The sequence below is a fragment of the Balaenoptera physalus genome (assembly GCF_965194825.1).
Source record: "Balaenoptera physalus genome assembly, chromosome: 17".
NCBI lineage: Eukaryota > Metazoa > Chordata > Mammalia > Artiodactyla > Balaenopteridae > Balaenoptera > Balaenoptera physalus.
In genome coordinates this window covers 73529884-73551452 of record NC_138895.1, presented here as the reverse complement: position 1 = coordinate 73551452, position 21569 = coordinate 73529884, and the positions used below count along the sequence as shown (strand labels likewise).

General features: G+C 41.7%; 1 protein-coding gene across 6 annotated transcripts in view; it reads right to left on the bottom strand.

The window, feature by feature from the left end:
- The window catches only part of LOC309647105 (uncharacterized protein), a 408982-nt gene that overhangs the window by 53948 nt on the left and 333465 nt on the right, over window positions 1-21569 (bottom strand). For 4 of the 6 annotated variants that reach the window (XM_082434107.1, XM_082434109.1, XM_082434110.1 and 1 more), the window contains one exon: window positions 7727-7966. The gene's annotated coding sequence lies outside the window, so the exon portion shown is untranslated. Of the gene's footprint in view, window positions 1-7726; window positions 7967-8040; window positions 8150-15769; window positions 15840-21569 lie in introns of those variants that run through there. The other 2 variants (XM_082434108.1, XM_082434106.1) reach the window with 2 other exon arrangements.

The window sequence follows — 21569 nt, the reverse complement described above, 5'->3', positions numbered from 1 at the left end:
AAAAAACTAAAAATAGAGTCACCATATGAACTAGCAACCCCACTCCTGGGCATATATCCGGAGAAAACCATAATTCAAAAAACACATGCACCCCAATGTTCATTGCAGCACTATTTACAATAGCTAGGACATGGAAGCAACCTAAATGTCCATTGACAGAGGAATGGATAAAGAGGATGTGGTACGTATATACAATGGAATATTACTCAGCCATAAAAAAGAAGGAAATAATACCATTCGCAGCAACATGGATGGACCTAGAGATTGTCATACTGAGTGAAGTAAGTCAGACAGAGAAAGACAAAAATCATATGATATTGCTTATATGTGAAATCTAAAAAAAGAAAAAAAATGGTACAGATGAACTTATTCGCAAAACAGAAATAGAGTCACAGATGTAGAAAACAAACTTGTGGTTACCAGGAGGGACAGTGGGGGGGAGGGATAAATTAGGAGATTGGGATTGACACAAAAACACTACTATATAAAAAATAGATAACTGGTAAGGACCTACTGTATAGCACAGGGAACTCTTCTCAATACTCCATAATGACCTATATGGGAAAAGAATCTTTAAAAAAGTGGATATATGTATATGTATAACTGATTCACTTTGCTGTACACCTGAAACTAACACAACATTGTAAATCAAGTATACTCCAATAAAAAATTTTTTAAATAAATAAAATAAAATCCAGGAATAAGAATTATCTGTGCTGTCTCTCATACCCCCCATTTATCAGGAAATACTCTTGGCTCTATATTCAGAAAATATTAAAATTCAGCCATTTCTCACCAACCCACCACTACCACTCTGGTCCAAGCCACCATTATCTTTCACCTGCATTACTGTAATAACCTCCTGACTTTTCCCCTCCTGCCTTAACCCCCTACGGTCTATTCTAAGCACAGCAGCCAAAGTGATCCTCTTAAGACACACATTATATTATGCCTTTTATGCCCTGCTCTAAATATTGCACTGGCTCTCCATTTCACTCAAATAAAAGTCAAAGTGTTTTGCAGACAATGGGTCTGCAGGCCCGATGTGATATGACTTCCATTAGTTCTCTTGCCTCATTTCAACCACTCAGCTTTTACCACATGGCTCTCCTTCCCACTCCTACACAATTACCCACTGCTTACTATTCCTGGTTGTTTGTGTACATCTTATCTAACTGTTGAGTAATAGGAATAGCTCATCTTTGAAATCTCATATTTGCATAGCAGTTAACAAATTACTTCCATATATAATATTTCATTAAATCCTCACAATAGTGTTGTAAACTATGTGTTCCTTTTCCCTTTTTACAGGTAATCAATTTTAGGCTCAGAGATGCTAAGCAACTCACCAAGCTACACATGGTTAGTAATTGGTACACTTGTATTCAAATATAGGTCTGTTTGACCCTAATGGGTGAAAAGAAGACTTAAAGTAGATTGATTCCTCTTAGATTAGGTCCTTTACTTAATAATTTTATTTAATCTCCTTAATCTATCATCTTCTGTCCTTCCATTAGGTCCTACTCCATTATGCAAGGTGTCTTGTACGTAGCAAATGATCATAAAATGTTGATAAGTATCATTGTCGTCCTCTTCCTCCTCCTCCTCCTCATCCTCACATTACAAACTCTATCTTTTGAGTCCTTGCTTCAGTCTTCATGGGTCATGTTCTTTTTATTTCTTCATTCATGCACTAAAGAAAGAGACTTGTGGGCAGCAAGGATGGATAAATTCGGTAGGCAATAATTGTCTGTGTTTCTTTCTCTTCTTTCTAAAAATTGCTACCTCTTTGTTCCCACTGTCTGTGACCATTCCCAAAGAGACGCTTGGTTCATTGAGTTCCTATCTAATTCCCTTCCCACCAGCAATGCAGTTATTCAACTTGCCAATTGTCTGTTTCCAAGTGACCTCACAGTTCCCATTTGTAAAAGTCAATATGGTCTAACTCATCATTATTCCCTAAATGGTTCACTTATATCCTGGGATATAATTCCTTTTCTTCCTTTTCAGAAAGTGTTCAAAGCTTGTTCAGTTATCTAGTCAACAAGTATTTGTTTAGCAACTAACATAGCCCAACCTCTGATTTAGGAATCGGGAATAGACAAAGAGATAGGACCTTGGCCTTCTGATGGTATAACAATGGACAAAGATAGGAACTGAGGTAATTTTAATCTGTACCTAGGATATAAATATCTGAGATTTACCTAGGAGATCAATCAATCTCCACTTTACAGATTTTAAAACTGAATCCCAATTTTTTTAAACAGTTTTCAGTTTTTTATACTAATTATTTTTATCCCAACAGGCTTTAAGTTTTTAAAAGATCATGTACCCATTTTTTAAAATACTATTTTTAAGTGATTTTGATGGTTCACAGTTTTCTTAATTGAAGATGCCAGTTAAGGCTTCTAATTAGCATGAGGCTGTGTTGCTACACTAAATTGATTTCATTCCAGCAAAATTAGAAAAACCTGACATTTTGCTGAGCCTGTGCATTACTAATACGTTTAAATATATTTCTTCTATTATAATCGCCACAATTTGTGTGTGTGTGTGGATTCCTGGGGATTCAGGGAGAACAGTTTAAGAAAATCTGCTAAGATAGGAGAATAATGATGCCAGCATCAAGACCAGGGCCCTAAGTCTTGTTGCCTACCCATATTTCTCCATTTATCATTCATTCAACAACCATTCCTTGAGCCCCAGCTGTGCTCTGGCTTCTCTGATATGTACTGTGATACAAAGAGCTACAGAAGCTCTCAGATAAGAAGGAGGCTGAGAATTGTAGGCTTGTGAGCAGTGAACCATTCAAAGAAGTCAGACTAAGTGGAGGAATAGTGAACAGAAGTTTGGAAGAGCTATGAAGGGACCTGGTTTTAAGAATTTAACTCTATTTCTGCTTTGTTTCAGACCTTTTCTCTTTTGTTGTGTTTCTCCTTTTAATTATTGTTCAAAATTCTTTATACCAGCATGTCATAGTTTATATTCAACTTGCCCCCATCATTAGATATTTGAAATTTTTACACTGTTAAAAATAATATGGCCTTCATTTAGTCCATAAACACTTACTGAGCATCTACTAAGTGTATGACACAATTCTCCCATATGGGGTTAGGAAGTTGATTCAGGCAGACATTCTGCTTGCAATAAGTTTTCAGCCTAGTAGAATATAGCTAGATCATTAGGTAGATATACTCATGCCATAAGAGGAATTGCACGAGTGCTGTAAGACATGCCCAGTTACACTTCTAGAACAAATGGTTCTATAATTCAGGGTTAGTGAATTATAAAAGACAGGAAGATTAAATTAGAATAGTTAGGGCAAATCATGCAATGTCTTGAGCTCCAAGTTAGAGAGCCTGTGCTACTTTTAGAGATCAGTGGGTTACCATCCATTAAGGCATCATAGAATAATGGTTAAAAGAGCACAGCTCCAACAATAAAACGTTTAAATAAATCATGATATGTACAAATAAAGGAACACCTTGAAGCCATTAACATAAGTGGTAGAAGAATAACTAGTGGCTTGAAAAGGATTTATCATACTATCTGCATAGAAAAGTCAAATTATAAAGCAATATATCCAGTATGATCCCAATTTTGTATCAGAAACAAAATATAGAAAAAAGCTGGAAAGACAAGCTCAGCAATTTCTTCCTGGTTATTTCAGAGTATAGGGGTTATGAGGGATTTCATTTTCTTCTCTGTATTTTGCTTTCTTTTTTCCATTTTTTCAACTGAGCACTTAATACACCCCTAATTGTTCAGTATTTGGATTGTTTCCAATTTCCATTATTGGAAGTAATGGTTTGCTGAACACCCTTGTACATAAATATTTGTATGCGTACCTGTCCATTCATGTTAAGTGGAATTTGGGATCATGAGGTATGCCCACAGGACACATGTTAGTTTGGTATTTAAATTTTTAACTTAAAAAATAAAAAATACATGGACTCTGGGGCCCGACTCCCTATGTTTGAACGTGAACGCCACTGCTTCCTAGACTGTAACCTCCAGAACGTTACATTAGTTTTCTGTGCCTCATTTCACTCTTTTTAAAATGAGGATATTAACTGTACCCTCCTCATGGGGTTGTTGGGAAGATTAGATGCATTAATTCCTATAAGGGCTTACAGCAGTGCCCGGCATATGGTGAGTGCTTAATAAACGCTAGAAATCATGGATTTTTATTGCTGATAATACAATAACAAGTTTTCTTAGTTTGTTTTTCCCTGGTGCTTTTTTTTGGGGTGGGGGGGTGGGTTCATTTCATCTTTTCTATTAGGACAGTATCTCATACCTGCCAATTAATCTTCTACTCTCATAATTTCTTCCTATAACCACTTTAGAAAATGCTTTTTAAGGAAAATCCCCAGGTCACAGCATACAAACCATTTGTTTTTCTGCTCTTGATATGAAAACTTATTTTTTAAATATTCTTTCAACTATCCAAACACTAGTCACAACATATTTTGGCATGGAAGTTAGTTAGGATGTAGTTCTACAATGTCAAAATCAATTTTGAAAGAACACTGGGGTCCCTAAAGGATTTCAAGCTTCACTTTTCAAGGGACTATTACAGCTCGAATAAGCATTTGTTCCCAACATTTCCCTCTGGGGCCTTACTGAGATATCAGATGAAAGCAAGAGAAGGGGTCTTTTTTAAAAAGTAGAAGACGCTCCTGCCAGAAGCAATTACTTAGCACGGAAGAACACATCCTTTAAAATTTGGGGGTTTTGTAGAGCATAATCCTATCACATAAAATGTTCTGTTAAACAAAGCCTTCCTTGCAACGTGAAGCTCCTTTAGAATCCAGACTATTCTATACAGTGGCAAAAGAAATAAGCCCTTTCCAGAATCCTTTGCACTTCCCTCCCTACATATCTGTAGCTGATAGAAAAATAATACGTATGCCTCACAGGAAGGGAGTACTGCAAACAGGATACCTGGTGTTTAGACTCGCTCTGCTGCTAATTACATAGGTGACATTGCACTAACAGTTACAATATAACTTCTCTGAATTTCAATTTTCTATCTGTAGAAATGAGGCATAGAATCAGCTGATTTCCAAGTTCCTTTTGGTCCAACATTCTAACTTGCTTTTCCTTCTTTTGTCATTTCCTTCCAGACTTGGCTCAGAATTAGGAATGCATTAAATATTACAGCAGAATTCCCCTTAGCGCTTGGAGAGTGAGGGTGAAAATTCCTAGGCTAATATTTTCTTCCTTAACACACAACCCATATTTATAAGAACCTATTAGGCGTCAGATACTGTTACGTGGTGGAGACACATTATGTGCAAAATAGAAACAGTCGAAGTCCTTTGAAGTTTACCATAGCTCAGACAGTTAAGCAAGGGATGACAATTGAATTTGATAGGTGTTCTAACTTCGAGGATAGCCAGCTTTGAGATGCTGTGATTTTAAAGCTGGAGCAACAGGAGAGAAGATTCTAATTGTACTGATGTGTCAGTTTCTTCAGTCAACCCTCCCTGGCCCTTCTCAAAATCTTTAGTCCAGACTAAGGAGATGTTCCTCCTCAGGGCTCCCACGGCACCTGTGCTCACTGCCATCTGATCCTTTAATACATTGCTTTGAAAAGGTCTGTGGATCTGTGTCTACCCCAATAGACTGCAAGGACGTCAAGAAGTAGGATGATTTTAATTTCACTTCATTTCTCCACCTACTTTAGCACATAGCACAGTTCTTGATGCCTAGTTGGGGACCAGAAAGTGTTTGTTGACAAGAATTAAGAAGTAATCCATTTACCATTTGAGATAAGCTGTGATAGGTGGTGGGACTCAGGGTCTAATTAGAGTCTGATCAGCCCAGGAGTCAAGGTCCACCTCTGGCCAACATAATACCGTCTTACATAGAAAATGTCCAAATAAAGGTAATTCTTTGATTATCTTCATTCTCATGTACAGTTTTCTTTTACTGCTCACGTATCTGTAATTACCACGTTTAAAAAGCCACCTGGGAGCATGACATTAGCAAAGCTCTATGATTTCTCTGCAAGAGGTGAATACATGTACACACAGAATAACTTGACATTTCTCTGGCTTTTTCTGTTCAATATTGGGGTCTTATCAGCAAGTGGTCCCTAACTCTCATTTCAGGGTGCATGTTTCTAATAAACTCAATAAAAGTCCAAGATTAACAAAAGTATTTTAATACAGCTCTAAAGCATTGGCACCACTGTGCTGATTGTCTAAAAGCGGACAAGCAGCATTCTGATGAAGTTCTGGGGTACCCCTGCCAGGCAACCTCTTTTGCCAGCTTGAATCAGAAGAAAAACTTTCTGAGTGTACAGCTGGCTTGTTGTCTGGGGATCTGTGGGTGAGTTGTCTGGGGATCTGTGGGTGAGTTGTCTGGGGATCTGTGGGTGAGTTATCAGCTAACACCTTTGCGTCCTCCATTACCTGGCCCTGATCCATCTTTCCTCCTTTTATTTCTTCAGCTCCTCCTTGCTCTTGCTAAGCTGAGTCTCTTTGTTCTCTCTGAAAGCCCAGCTCTCTTCCACCTCCTTGGCTTTGCATGGAATGAACTTCTGGCATCAACACTCTTCCACTTTCTAAACCATCTTCACTTATTCAAATCTTTCTCGTTTTCAAGGTCCAAATCACATAGCAAATGCTCCAAAATGTCTTTTCTGATTGCTTCAGCTTAATATAGCCTTTCCCTCCTCTGAGCTTTATATGGGACCCTCTATTTATACATATTCTTCTTATAACTTCCTGCCTGGTGTTCTGGGAATTCATGGACTGGCCTTATCTTCCCTGCTAGCTGCAGGCTCACTGAAGGATGAAGCATTGCTGTATATTCCCAGCACCCCGTCCATAGCGGATGTTCCACACATTTGAGACTGTAGCGCGGATTGGTACTCCCACTCTTGGATTTCTCATCCTTCAAAATAATAGATGAAACTGGTGTTTGAAAGGAGTGAGGGAAAACTGAGAGACTTGGTGGCTATAGAGCTTCCTCAAGTTGCATCCTTGGTTCTCTCTGGTCTGCACTCAAGGTAGGCTGATTCTTGGATGGAAAGCATTCAATTCCAAGGAAACAGTGTGAAAGAAGGCATAAAGATGTGAGGAAGCATTGACTCCTGTAAACTGTGGAGTGACTTGAATGCAGAGTCCACAGTGGGAAAGGAGATGTAACTGGAAAGGTGGAGAAATCTTCAGATGGAGAGCTGCCCAAGGATGGTAAGCATGTGTGCTTCTGAAAGATGACCCTGAACGTGGTTTGATTAAAGACTAGGAAGGGGCAGGGCAACCAGCTAAGGGAAAGTTCATTGCGATTCATTGACTATACAATTTCTTTTGATTTACCCTGGGGTGGAAGAAGAAGAAATGGTAAGCGTGGAGAGCATGCAAACACCTTTTTTACAATTAAAAAAACTTGCAAAAAACAAATGAGCTAACTGTACACAGAAGCCTTCAGAAAACCAAGGCAACACACAAATGTAAGATATGCATTTCCCCAGGCTAAGGGAAGAAGGCAGCTTCAAATTAAGCTCTGTTTCCAGGCACATCATATTTATTCATTTTATTTGCACAGTGATTTACACGTATTTTTATCTGAAACATCCATTGTTCCCCAGAAAATGAGGAGGACAAGGGTACGACAGAAGCTGGCAGAGCTAAGTAAGAGAGAGGAGCAAAGCACAGACCATTACATTCAAAAATGTACTTTAAACTAACACAACATTGTAAATCAACTATACTCCAATAAAAAAATTTTTAATGTATTTTAAAGTAAAAAAATCCAAAACATATGTTTTTCTTTTAACTCTTCATGCTCATGTGTCTTTGGGTAAATTTTGGTTCATTTCCGTCCTGGGATTAATGGCCGAATTCAAAGTAAATAACTAGTGTTCACTGAGAAAGGTATTTCCCTTCATCTTAGTTCCTTTTTTCTTCTGTTTTGGATATTCTGCTTTCTTGTGGCTGCCATTTTGAGAGTTCTAAAAATAATATGTAAAGAGAGATGCTAAGTGGAGAGAAATTCGAGGGGAGGAAGGAACTCAGAGTCGGTTACCTTGAATTGTGCCCTTCTTCCCTCTTCACTGGGCAGAGCACTTGATGAAGAGCCACAGGACCGACATTCTTGTCCAGGGTCTTTTATGAATTCTCTAAAGTCCATTTTCCTATATGATAAGTGGGATTAACAATAATAACAGCTAACCTTTAGAACCCGTTGCTCTATAATATATCTCGGGGGCCAGCAGCTATAGTTTGTAGACCAAATCAACAAATCCAGCACACCACTTGCATAGCCAAGAGCTAACAATGATTTTTACATTTTAAATGATGGGGGGAAATCAAAATAATAATGATGTTTTGTGACATGTGAAAATGATGTGAAATCTAATTTTGGTGTCCATAAATAAAATTGTATTAGCATACAAACATAACCATTCATTTATCTATTGTCTACAATGCGTGCCACATTGTCTTAGTTCAGGCTGCTATAACAAAATACCATAGACCAGTGACTTAACAGAAATTTATTTCTCAAGGTTCTGGAGACCAGGAAGTTCAAGATCAAGGTGCTGGCAGATTCAGTGTCTGGCGAGAACCCTCTTCTAGGTTCATATATAGCTGTCTTCTCACTGTGTCCTTACATGGTGAAGAGCAGAGAGAGATTAATTCTTTGTCTTCTTATAGGGGCACTAATTCCATCATGTGGGCCCCATACTCATGACCTCATCTAAACCTAATTACCTCCCAAAGTCCCCACCTCCAAATACCATCACATTGGGCGTTTAGGGTCTCAACATATGAATGTTGGAGAGACACAAATATGCAAGTCATAACACACTGCAATGGGAGAGTTCAGTAGCTACAACAGAGACCACATGGCCTGCAAAACCTAACGCATTGACTATCTGATCCTTTACAGAAAATGTTTGCTGACACCTGCTCTAGGCTTTCCACAGTCCTACAAGTGAGTTTCCCCCATTTTCCCATTTTACAGGTGAGGAGACTAGGAAACAGAGTGATTTCTCTAGTTAACTATTACACAGGTAGGAAGTGGACTCAGAATCCATACCACTGAGGTAGTCAGACTCCAAAATGTTCATTCTCCTACTCTATATAATGCTGTCTTCCTACTCTGCTGTGTTGTTCCCCAAAGCAATCATTCAAAATCCCTTGAATGAGTTTGAACTTGAAGTCCATGGCCTCTGAGAAGTCTTCCTCCACTACTTCAGCCTCTATGACTCGTTTTCTCTTCCTAAATTTCCATATCACTTTTGGTTCCATTCTTGGTGGTTCTTAGCCACCCACTGCAGTCACTGTGTTCCTCTCCCAGTAGACTGTGAAACCCATTGAGAACAGGTGATGTGCCTTTATTCTTACACCCCTGCCATTAGCACAGTGCTGACTTGTGACAGGAGCTCGAAAACTGTGAGTTGATTGAACAAATGTGACTTAATAGGTGAGCGTGACTCTTCTCCCCTCTACTGAAGTAAGATCATTTAGGACAGGGATCAAAACCGCAGCTTCCTATGTTTCTCCCCACAGGGAAGAGAACAATTCTAGATTCCAATGGTCCACTATTAGAGAGTCCCTGCACTGACTGAAAATGAAATTAAAGATGTTATAACCCTCGTTTATTGACAAGGGTGTTTGACCCAATCCACTGAGAGGGATTGCCTGCTTTGGGGCCATTTCAGGGTTTTCTTCTCAGTTCATCCTTCCTATTGCTAGCCGGGTCATTTCTCTTCTCTCTTCAAGAGCCTTTATTGACTCACCATTATCTGCAGAATCAAGTCCAATTTCCTCAGCTTGGCATTCAGAATCCTCGTGCGTTTGAGCCCAACCAACTCTCCAGCTACGTCTTCCCCTCTGTTTTCCCACATCCTAGATTCCTCAACATTCCCCAAACCGCTATCCTCATCCTATGACCATGTCTTTTGACCATGCTGTTTCTCACCCACACGTTTCCGTCCACCAGTATCTTCAAATGCTAAATGCCATGTTGAAATGCCACCTCCTTGAGGACAAGGAATATGCCTCAGCCATCTCCACTTGTCCTATAGTGTCCTTAACCCAGCAGCTGCACACAGTAAGTGCTCAATATTGGCTTGTTTGCTGCTAGGTTCCAATCCTTTATCCATCTACCTGACCTCACCTGGATCCTTTATGGCTAGATAGGGGTAGGGCCACTGTGTGAGGGCAGGGAAAGGAGCAAAGGCTTCTGTGTCTTCCTCAGGCTCATTCACTCATTTCATCCAGCATTTATTAAGCACCTACAATGTGCCAGGCAACATGCTGAAAAGTTTACATTTATTATCATTCTATCACTTACATTCCCATGTGATAGGTACTATTATTAGTTTCATTAGGCAGAAAAAGAGAAACCTGGGCTCAGAGAGGTGGTACAATTTGCCCAAGGTCACACAGCAAATTTATGTCTGATCATAAACAAAACCTATGGTCTTTCCATTATATGTCATCACCCTAAGACAAAAACCCTGACAGCAAGGAGCTCATAGACTTAGAGAGGATTCGAGTTTCATAGCCTGTTCATTGATATATTCATCCATTCATTCTACAAATATCGCACCAGGCATCAGGAACACAGCTGTGAAGAGCAAGCAGGGGTCCTGCCATCTTGGACATTACATTAAGTGGGAGAGGTGCAATAAACAAATAAAGAAATAAACAAAATAATTATAGACTTTGATAAGTGCTATGATGAAGGCCACCATTGGCGGTAGACTTAGGGCAAGGTTCTTTGAGGAACAGACGTTAAACTGGAGACCTCAAGAATGAGAATGAGATTCGTAATGGGCCAGGAGAAGAGCTTTCAAAGTAGCGAGAACAGCTAGCGCAAAGGCCCTGAGACTTGCAATACAGTGGGCTTATTCGCAAAACAGAAAGGAGGCCAGTGTGGCCGAGCAAGAGAGATGGGGGTGATGCCAGGTGAAGCTGGAGGGCTGGAAAACCGCCATGTGACTCCACGTTGTAGAAAGAAGCCGTCCATCCGATGTGATCATAAACACTTTGTGAATGGTAAACACCCCACAAAGGTAACTGATTAGTATAGTACAGTTCTAAAAACTCGAATCCTGGTGTGTCATTCATCACGTTTTTAGATTTTAGAGAGGTAATGGAGTGAGTATAGAGAAGTTATGAAATACCTTAGCAGGGACTAGAGTATACCCCATAACCAAACACATTAATATTTCTGCAGTGAAGCATGTGAATACCCACACTAAGTGGGATAAATAAAGGGTACAGATAACTTCGTGGCAATTCAAGGCAAGTGTTACTGCCAAATAAGTGTGTCAGCTCAGTTTTTACCCAAAATGGGTTACAAAATTTTGCTTTTCACAGTATATTAGATTTCAAGGTTATACATAAGGGACGGTGAATTGGTGTCTGTCTCATCCCTGCTCTTCTCTTTTCCTCTCTCTGCCAGAAATGCTCCCTGCACAGCTGCTTGGGTCCTTACCCACCTTGTTAATCTTCAAAGCCCAGGTCAGGTGTCACCTCTGAGAAGCCACTCCTGCACCCTGTTCCCAGGGAAAGTTAATTTTTCTGGCTCCTAGCTTCTTCTGTACATTGCGCGAATAGCTGTCGCCTTGTCAAGCTGTACCGTAAGCCTGTATCTATAGCACAGAGCCCTTGAGGGCAGCAAACACATCTCACTCGCCCTTAGTCTCAAGACTTAGCACGATGCTCCACTCAAGATGTCGTTCAAACGTTGCCTGCCGAATTGAGCTCACTGACCTTCCACCAGCTCTCCCTCCCTTGGGCGTAATTCTTCATCAAGAGCGTCCACACACTCTCTGTTTTATCTGGATAAGACAACTGCCTTGACTTACTCAAAAATTCGGCTGCTTCACTCAATAAATCCTTTTTCCCACTCAATTTCCAGCCCAATGTGGGTCAGCAGCGTCTTCTCTTTGTGGTTATTTAGAGACCCTGGCTCCTTTATTCAGTGGCTCTGACATTTTCTAGGACCTTGGAGTTTCCACTGGACCCTCTGCATCCAACCAGCAGGCAAAGGATGGGGAGAGAACATGAGAATTTCCTGGCAGGGACGACAGATCTGAAAGCGGTATTCGCCATTTCTGCCATTTGCTATTGGCTGTAACTTGATTACACAACCACATCTAACTATAAAGGAGGCAGGAAATTTCATCCAGTGCTATGCTCAGAAGGAAGAGGAAGAGGTTTAGGGAGTGTCTGGCTAGTCTCTGCCACAATCTCCATCAACACAACTTATTTTTCAATGGGAAAAATAACCTATTTTCTGTTGAAAGAAGGCAACCACTGTGCAAACATCTAATAAACAACCATTTTCTTTGACACTAGAGTGCCAAATCCTAGTTCAGTCCCTCACTGATCACCCAAGCAGTATCCCATGATGATGACATATTTCAAGAATGCTGTACGTTCAGCAAACCCTACAGACACTTCCAATGCCTCCCTCTCATCATCTGTGGATTACCTCCTTAGAAGTCTTCCTTTCTATCATACATCTTTTTGGATTATCTGCTTCTTGTCTAAACCCTTTGGATAACTGGGTCCATTTGGTCAGACTGGAAGGCAGAGGAGCAAACTGACCTCAATGACCTTTCCCATCTAAAAGAGTGACGGATGTGTAAAGAGGCGGAAAACGTATGAAACCCAAGAGAGTAAATCATAATTCATTGAGGAGGTAAAACAAAGGCAGTTCATGTGACTTATTCACATACAGATTTTTTTTTAATTGTCAAATGAGGAACTCTACAAACCTGGGTGGGGTTTTCAACATGATTGGTCTAGCTGAAACAGAGGAGGAAGTGAAAGTCAAGGGACAGAATGGAACATTGATTTGGGGTACAAACCCTACACTATCACAAATGTTTGGGTTTGTTTTTCAAACTCCTTAAGATCTGTGTTGCAAAGAGAAAACCTCTGACAATCTGGTGGGTGGCCATGAAAATGTACTGCTCAACTCTTCTGCGATGAGAAGCATAGTTGACTAAATGCCCTGTTGCTGGGCCCACTACTGCGTTCGTGCCAAGACCACCCCCCCCCCCAAAGGATGCTCCCTGCAAATGACTGAGGATGGCAAGGGGACTAGCCCTAGCCCATTTCTGCAGGACAGAGAACTGCTGTCATGGGCAGTTTGGGCTCAAGAACTCCCACTGGCTAGCCAAATACTAGATTTTAGAAGTGCACTCCGATGTGAGATTCTTTCTCCCCAATTCCTCCTTCCCCTTCTCCTTTCACAGGTGTGAGACCTGCACTGGGGTCTGAAAGCTCTCCCTGCCTCCTTCTACTTCCTCCTCTTTCTTCACAGGTGTTTCCTCCAACAAATCTCTTGGGCATTTCTTCCTGTCCTAGTGTGTGCTTCTCAGAAACCAAACTTCCACATTAGTCCATTCAGACTTCCAGGTGATCCAGTCAGAGAGATTTTTTAATAGCTCCTCTTACATTTAGTGTGAATTTTATCCAGAAAGTTGGAAAGAACTGATCATAGAAAGACAAGTGTTCTCATAGTCCTTGACCCAAGGAATTTCTGGCATCTGAAGAAATTCTCCTCTCAGACCCCACTAAGTAACAGTAATAATAGTCACCACAACAAAATCCTCTCACCTTTACTCTGCAACAACCAGCTAAATTATATGAGTGGGTACTAAATTCTCACTTTAGAGGTCAGAGGTCCTAGAATGCTGAGGTGACTTGATTAAGTGACCATGTGTTAGTGGAAAGCATGGTGAAGACCGACATCGTCCAGCCCCTGGTCCTCTATGTCTTCCATGCTGCCACATTACATAACTGCATCTTTCACACCCAACTGCAGGACGGAATCAACTCAGGAAACCTGAAGTGGCCATTTGACTGATATGATTAACCAACTCAGCCTAAAGAAACTCATTTACACAAAACAATAGACATCAATTCCATGGGTATTTTTTAACCACCCTTAGTTGACTGGTCAGAGTCACTTTCAGCAACCTGAAAGGCCCCATCAGGTTCGGAATATAATCCCAGTGCCCAGAACCATGTCAACAATACAGATGTATTCTCTGCCTCACAACTATTGAACTGACATTGGGGTTTCCCAAATAGCAATATCTGTTTTTCAAATATGACAAACTTACAGCTGTCTTTGTAAAAGCTGCTCATATCAATGGCAGACTGAAGACCATAACATGTTGGCAAAAGCAATTACAGATAGCATTTATTGCACCCGTACTTTGCTGCAAACACTGTGCCAGAACAGCCCTCAATTATTGCCCCATTTTGCAAATGAGAAAATTGAGGCTTGGAGATATTAAGCAACTTACCCGGTGAGTCACAGCTAATAAGTGATAGAGATCAGATTCAACTGAGATTAGACAATCACTCTATCATTCTATCTCCTTCCCAAGAATACTCTAGAATCAAGCATTAAAGCATAAACGTGCCCATTTTGACCCAATAATGGGGGCAAACAAGACTGAAATCATGAAAAATCCAGGAGAATCACCTACTTAAAAGAAAATATTTTCTACTGCTTCATTCAAACTGGATGAACTAAGTGATACCTAGAGAGGGTGTTTAGACATTTTGAGCTATGAGCTCAGTGGAAGAGGTTTATAATTATCTCATTAAATGCTTAATAAACTAATGCTTCCAAGGTGCTTGGTGACTTCAAACCTTCTCTCTGAAATATTTTCTGCAGATCTCTGTGATTTTGTTGACATTCTAATAGATGAGCTTGAAAAGCCATAGGAAACTGCCCAGAGAGAAGATGAAAGAGAACAAGGTCCCTTGATTTTTCATTTTGCTGAGAATGGTCTTGGTCACGCCCGTGCAAGCAGGCCTTGAACATACCTTCCAGTCCTCTCCTTGACCGCAGTGATCAACCCACACCAAAGGCTGCAAATGAACACTGTGATAGGTCAGATTCATTTCTTACCATGTTACCAAATTTAGGAAGGCTCATCTTCAGACAGGAGGAATAGCTCCAGGACAGCCAGACTCAGAGAAATGAGGAAACCAGAATAAATGAGAAAAAAGGACAACCTAGTCAATATATTCATCCATTACTTTATTCATTCCCCAACAAATATATATTGAGTGCCTGTTTTAGGTCAGGCACTGGGTTAAGAACTGTGAACAAAGCAGACATGTTCTCTAGCCATGAGAAGGAAAGAGAGATGCCAAAGGAAGTACTGCCTGCCCCATGGCCATGACCCTTTCCTTGTTCCAGCCCCAGTGGGTGAATCACGATTCTTTACAGCTAATCATAATAACTGCACTCCGCTTGCCGGAGACGGGGTTGGGGCTGGACATGTGACATACTTCTGGTCAATGGCACATAAGGAGGAGGCCTTCTTGGAAAGATTCCCTCCCTAATACATGAAAGGAGCCCTTTTCGCACACATTCCCTCCTTTCTTATCTGAAACGATGTCTTAAGAAGACATGATGCTTGAAGCTGAGGCAGCCATGTTGCAACCATGAGGAGAGTCATTGTCAAAACTCTAAGGACGGAAGAACAGAAAGATGTGCAGCACATGGGCCCTCGGCGATGTGCATCAGAGTCTAGCAAACATGTGATCAGCTCGGACGTGCTTAATCCTCCTTAGGATGTGTGGCGTGTCATGTTTTATACATAATTACAATAAAGAAACATGAAAACCTGTAGCATCCATGTATTCCAGCTCTATTTTGTACCAGGTGATGGATAAGATGCTTTTCACAATATCTTTTTTCATCCGCACAACAGAGATGAGCTGATACTCACAGGAAAGAGGTGAGACCGCCACCTCCTACTTACCCACAGCAGCGGCAATCTTTAATCTCTAGCATCCCTTCCCCCCTTCTTCTGTTAACACACCTCAGTTTTCCTGTGGGGAACCACATTCCATGCAGTTCTGGATGAACCATCAATCATGGTATCCTGGTCCCTCTCCCACATACCTGACACTTAGTAAGGACTAAAAAACTACTAATGGTCTCTCTAAAGCAGACTTGTCTTGTTTTCTTGACCCCATTTTATATACGTTTATGTATAAAAAAATCTTGGGCTTCCTTGGTGGCGCAGTGGTTGAGAGTCTGCCTGCTAATGCAGGGGACACGGGTTCGAGCCCTGGTCTGGGAAGATCCCACATGCCGCGGAGCAACTAGGCCCGTGAGCCCCAACTACTGAGCCTGCGTGTCTGGAGCCTGTGCTCCGCAAGAAGAGAGGCCGCAATAGTGAGAGGCCCGCGCACTGGGATGAAGAGTGGCCCCCGCTTGCCGCAACTAGAGAAAGCCCTCGCACAGAAACGAAGACCCAACACAGCCAAAAATAAATAAATAAATTTAAAAATTCCCCAATGCAAAAAAAAAAAAAAAAAATCTGTCCTCTTCCAAAGACTTGACTAATTTTTTTTAAAGTGGATCATTTCTTTCCTATCTTTTCTAGGAAACCACTTATTCTAAATAGATTTGCTATATAACAAAGTTTCTACTTGAGAGACAAGTAAAGTTCCGGTCTCCCAAATTCCAAGTTTTCTCGCCACAGACTAGCTCTGGAGGTAGGTAAAGAAGGTACACCATTACCAGGGAAAAACGAGTTAGAGAGGAAATATGTGGGGAGACTCTCACCACTCACACTTGTTAGAGAAATATTGTAAACAAACACAAACTCTGAAAACACAGATTTCCCTGAAAGTACACTGTCACTGCCAGGAAAATATTGCACGTGTTTAACACTGGAAAGAAATGCAGAGATAAGCTTTGCCTAGAAAGTTCACGTATATTTGCCATCTGTTGATGTGGCTTACTACGAACTTTTAGATTCACACTGCTCAGGCTGTATAGTGCAGAGGCTGGCAAACTGTAACTCGAGGGCCAATCTGGCCTATCACCTGTTTTTGCTAATATGGTTTTATTGGACCACAGCCAAGCCCACCTGTTTAGATATTCTTTATGGCTGCTTTTACACCACGATGGCAGAGTTGAGTCTTTGTGACAGAGATCATTTGTCCTGCTAAGCCTAAAATATTTACTCTCTGGCCCTTTATAGGAAAAGTTTGCCCATCGCTGGTCTAGTTTAACAATATCAGCGATGATGATCAGCTATTGAACATCTGCACTGATCACCACATTTTGGTCTCGGAACCTCTGAAACAGATACCCAGTCTCATTTTCCCAAAAAGGAAGCAAAATGAAGCACAGAGACCTTTAGCAACCTACAAAAAAGCAACACAGACAAAGCAAGGACTCAAGCCTAGACATGTACATTCATTTACTAATATTTGTTGATCAACTGCTATGTGCTGGGCATGCACCAAGTGCAGAGAACACAGTGGTAAAAAAAAAAAAAAAAAACACTGCATCACTGCATTGGGAATTCCCTGGTAGTCCAGTGGTTAGGACTCGGTGCTTTCACTGCCTGGGCCTGGGTCAGGGAACTAAGATCCCACAAGCTGCATGGTGCGGACAAAAAAAAGTGCATATTATATATGATTACCAGTTGTATGAGAAAAGCTGTGAGAGGAAAGTATAGGGTAAAGGGTATTAGAGAAAGAAAAGTGGGGGTAAAGTGTAAGTAGGAGGCGGGGGGAGGGGGCGTCCCTTAGGCTGGATTTCCGAGATAGCAGAGCCTGCAGTAAAGCTTACTTGCAAAGGCTTCATTGGGAGGTGGAGTCCAGGCCAGCGAGGCAAGGAATGAGGGAAAGCAGATGCAAGGTGATGTTTACCAAGCTGGCACCAGCCTTGCAAGAAAGTACAGCCAATGGCTCAGACGATGGGCCAGATGGGAAAACTTGGACAGCTTGTCCAGGAGAAGGAAGGGAGAGAGATTTATCTATTGGCTCCTTCCCATCTGCTGCCTTCCCTGAGGAAGGCTGAGACAGCCTGAGGTGTTAGGAGGCCAGGTGATACTCAGGAGGTTGGGCTGCCCATCAAGAAAGTCGCCCCAGCACAGAAGATCAGAAGAGGCTTAGAAAATCTAGGAGACCCACGAAGTGGATCAGTCAGGGGCCAAGGTCAGGGAGCCTCTCTGAGGAAGTGACGTTTCCACTTGAAACTTGAGAAATGAAGTGAATGAATGGAAGGAAATGTTATAAAGGCTGAGGTGAAAGGAAGTGCAAAGGTCCTGAGGCAGGAGAGAGATGGGCATACTGGGGAAACTGAAAAAGACTTGGGGCTCAGATGTTCCACTCCACAGATCCATATGCCTGCTCTACCATTTACTAGCTGTGTGACCTGGGGAAGTTTCTGAACCTCTCTGAGCTTCTGTTTCCTCACCTGTAAACGGAGATCATACTTGTTCCTATTTCAGAGAGAGATCGTAGGATTAAACTAAACATCATGCGTTTAAGTACTTAACACAGTGTCAGGCTCATAAAAGGCAAAGAGTAACGCTAGCTATTGTTTTTATTATTATTAATACTACTACTGTTATTACTTACTCTGACCTATTGAATTAAAATAGCTGAAGATGGGCCCTGGAATTGGCATGCTTAGAAAACCCCTGTGATGATTTGTATTACAATTCAGTCGTCTGTAAAAGGTTTGTGCATACAAACCCTTGCCACACCTCCCTGCAGGGCCAGTGAATTTCTCAATTCTTTTGTTAGGTTTGGCCCATTGGATTTCTTTGGCCAGTGGACCGTGAGCCACACCCTGCAAAAGTCTAAGGTGACTGCATACCTGAGGTTGCTTTCTGAGACTCTTGCCTTCTGTCAGAACTGCCCATTGTGCTTTGGGACTGTTCCTTCCAATGCAGTCACAGATCAGAAAAGCCTATGGAGGACTTCCCTGGTGGCAAAGTGGTTAAGAATCCGCCTGCCAATGCAGGGGACATGGGTTCGAGCCCTGGTCCGGGAAGATCTCACATGCTGCAGAGCAACTAAGCCTGTGCGCCACAACCACTGAGCCTGCGCTCTAGAGCCCGCAAACCACAACTACTGAACCCAAATGACACAACTACTGAAGCCCACACACCTAAAGCCCGTGCTCTGCAACAAGAGAAGCCACTGCAATGAGAAGCATGCGCACAGCAACGAAGAGTAGCCCCCGCTCAGCGCAACTAGGGAAAGCCCACGTGCAACAACGAAGACCCAACGCAGCCAAAAATAATAAATAAATAAATAAATAAATAAATAAATAAATAAATAAAGCAAAAACAAACAAAACCCTATGGAACTGACCCATAGTCAACACACAGCCTGAAGCAGAGGCCCTGCTGACTGTAGGCATCATGTAAAATGAAAGGAAAATAAATTCTAGTGATTATAAGCACTGAGATCTGAGTAGGGAGGTTCTTTGTTATGCAGCAAAACTGATAAATACACTCCCTACTGATTCTTTTACGCATGAAATTATGGAAATATAAAACACTGAGGCTCCGCTCTGGGCTCTTAGGAGAGCTTCTTTTTTGCAGGGACAGATATCTGTGCAGAGACTCAAGGAGATACACATATGTATTGAGATGGAGGCATGGGAAATGATAGTATCAGAGAATTAGCTCTCCTGGCTGACATTCAGAAATACCCAGAGCTAACATGAATGCATTCACTCAAATCTCTCCAGGCTCTTTTGTAAAGGGGGCAGCCCCTTCCTAGCTTTGACATACACCCCTCCTTCTGCACATACCACCTGGGTGATTTCTGTTCCCTTCTAGGCATCTTGAGATGGGCATTTTCATTTTCTGCTGACAGCAGAGGGGGTTGGATATGAGTGCCTTTCTAAACTGCCATATGGATGCTATATTTTTTATTGTCATCATTTACACTATCATCATCATCATTATCATCATCGTCAGGCTTGGCCCACAAATACACCAAGATTTATTTGCTGAGCGTGAATTAGTCTGGGGGATCAGAGTCCTGAGCCCAAGGTCACTGGTGAATCACAACCAAAAGCCCTAGAGAAAAAGAGAACCTGGCAGTGTTTAGGATCTGAAAGGGAACGTCAGCAGAGCTTGCTGACCTGGTATGAACCAAGTATCCTGAATAGGCACCTCACAAAAACCCACAGAGCTTTGCCAGCCTAGAGTCTCCACACTGTCCCACTGACACTCACTGAATGACCACACCCAATGCCTTTCAGTGACTCTGCAGGGCACCATGCCACCACCATAGCTAAGATGATCATTCATTCTTTATCAGCATCACCGCAGTTCTGTTTGGTTTTGTTTTTTAATATTTATTTATTTATTTGGCTGGGCCGGGTCTTAGTTGCGGCATGTGGGATCTAGTTCCCAGACCAGGGATCGAACCTGGGCCGCCTGCACTGGGAGCGCAGAGTCTTAACCACTGGACTGTCAGGGAAGTCCCCTCACTGCAGTTTTACAGTCTCTCTACAGTGTTGTGTTTTCAGGTTTTCTTATCTCCTGAGCCTTTTTCACACAATCCCTGTTCTTTTCATTCTTTCCGCTATGCCGTCCAGGCAACTGGCTTTTCTTGCCTGCTTCCATGCATGTCACAGACTGGCACACTCCACAGCGTTTGCTCCAATTAATTCTTTGTTTTGTTTGACTTCTAGCCAACAGCCAGCAACTCCCTGGGTTTTACTCCAGGTTGCTCAAATAAATAAACTAAATGTTAATGTGTTGCTCATTGATTACGATGAAGTACAGAGACGGGATAACCAGAAATAATGTTTTTCTAGGCGTCCACAGTAGCACAGTAGTGGTATTGGGTTTTGGTTTGGTTTGGTTTAGTGAGGGGGAGTGGGTAAGGATGTCCCTTCTTTAACGTTCATTATCTCATTTGATTCTCTCAACAGCCTGGCAAAGTAGACAGGACAGGAATTATTATCTGTATTTCACAGATGAGGAACCCAAATTCAGAAAAATTACATGACTTACTTGCCCAAAGTGACACAGCTCAAAAAAAGCTAACTGTGGCTAAAACTCAGCCAACCTGATTCCCAGATCAGCCAAACTGTTGTGAGTGGCTCCATTTCCCATCAGGTGGAATAATAATAATACTTTACATAATGTGTTATATACGCGTTGACATTTTCTGGGTTATCCAGAATGCTTTCCATTGACCTGCAGTTGTGTGAGATGCTCTATAAGAAAAAATTTGTGGTCAAATACGTCTGGACTATGTTATATACTATGTCCCCCTCTGTATTTCACCATGTTGAATAGTACATGACAGCCCCTGAGAAGTCCTGCTGTACACAGCTTAAACAAATGTATGACCCAGAATTGTCCGAACATATTTGACCACGAGGAGGCAAGAGTGGAAGCAGAGGGACTACATCTCAACAATACAGGCAAGAGGTTGGGGGTATCTGAGTGAAGGGGGATGGTAGCAGAGGTGCTGAGACAAGTAGATTCTGGAATATTTCAGATGCAGAGCCAATCGGGTTCGCTGGTGGTAAAGTGTAAGAAAATGAGAGGGGGCAAGGATGACCTGGAGATGTCAGGTCTGAGCAAATAGATGAATAGAATGGCCACTTCCTTAGAGAAGCTCTCCCTGGACTAATAACCCCGCCTTATCTTACAGCATCAGACCCCTTGCCTTCAGAGATTGCACAGTTTTAGTTTTATCTTTGTGGCTGGGATTTTTACAGTGGTTGAGCTTATAGTTTTTGGCTTACCACTGCACCCCAGTGTCTAGCACATTGTAGTC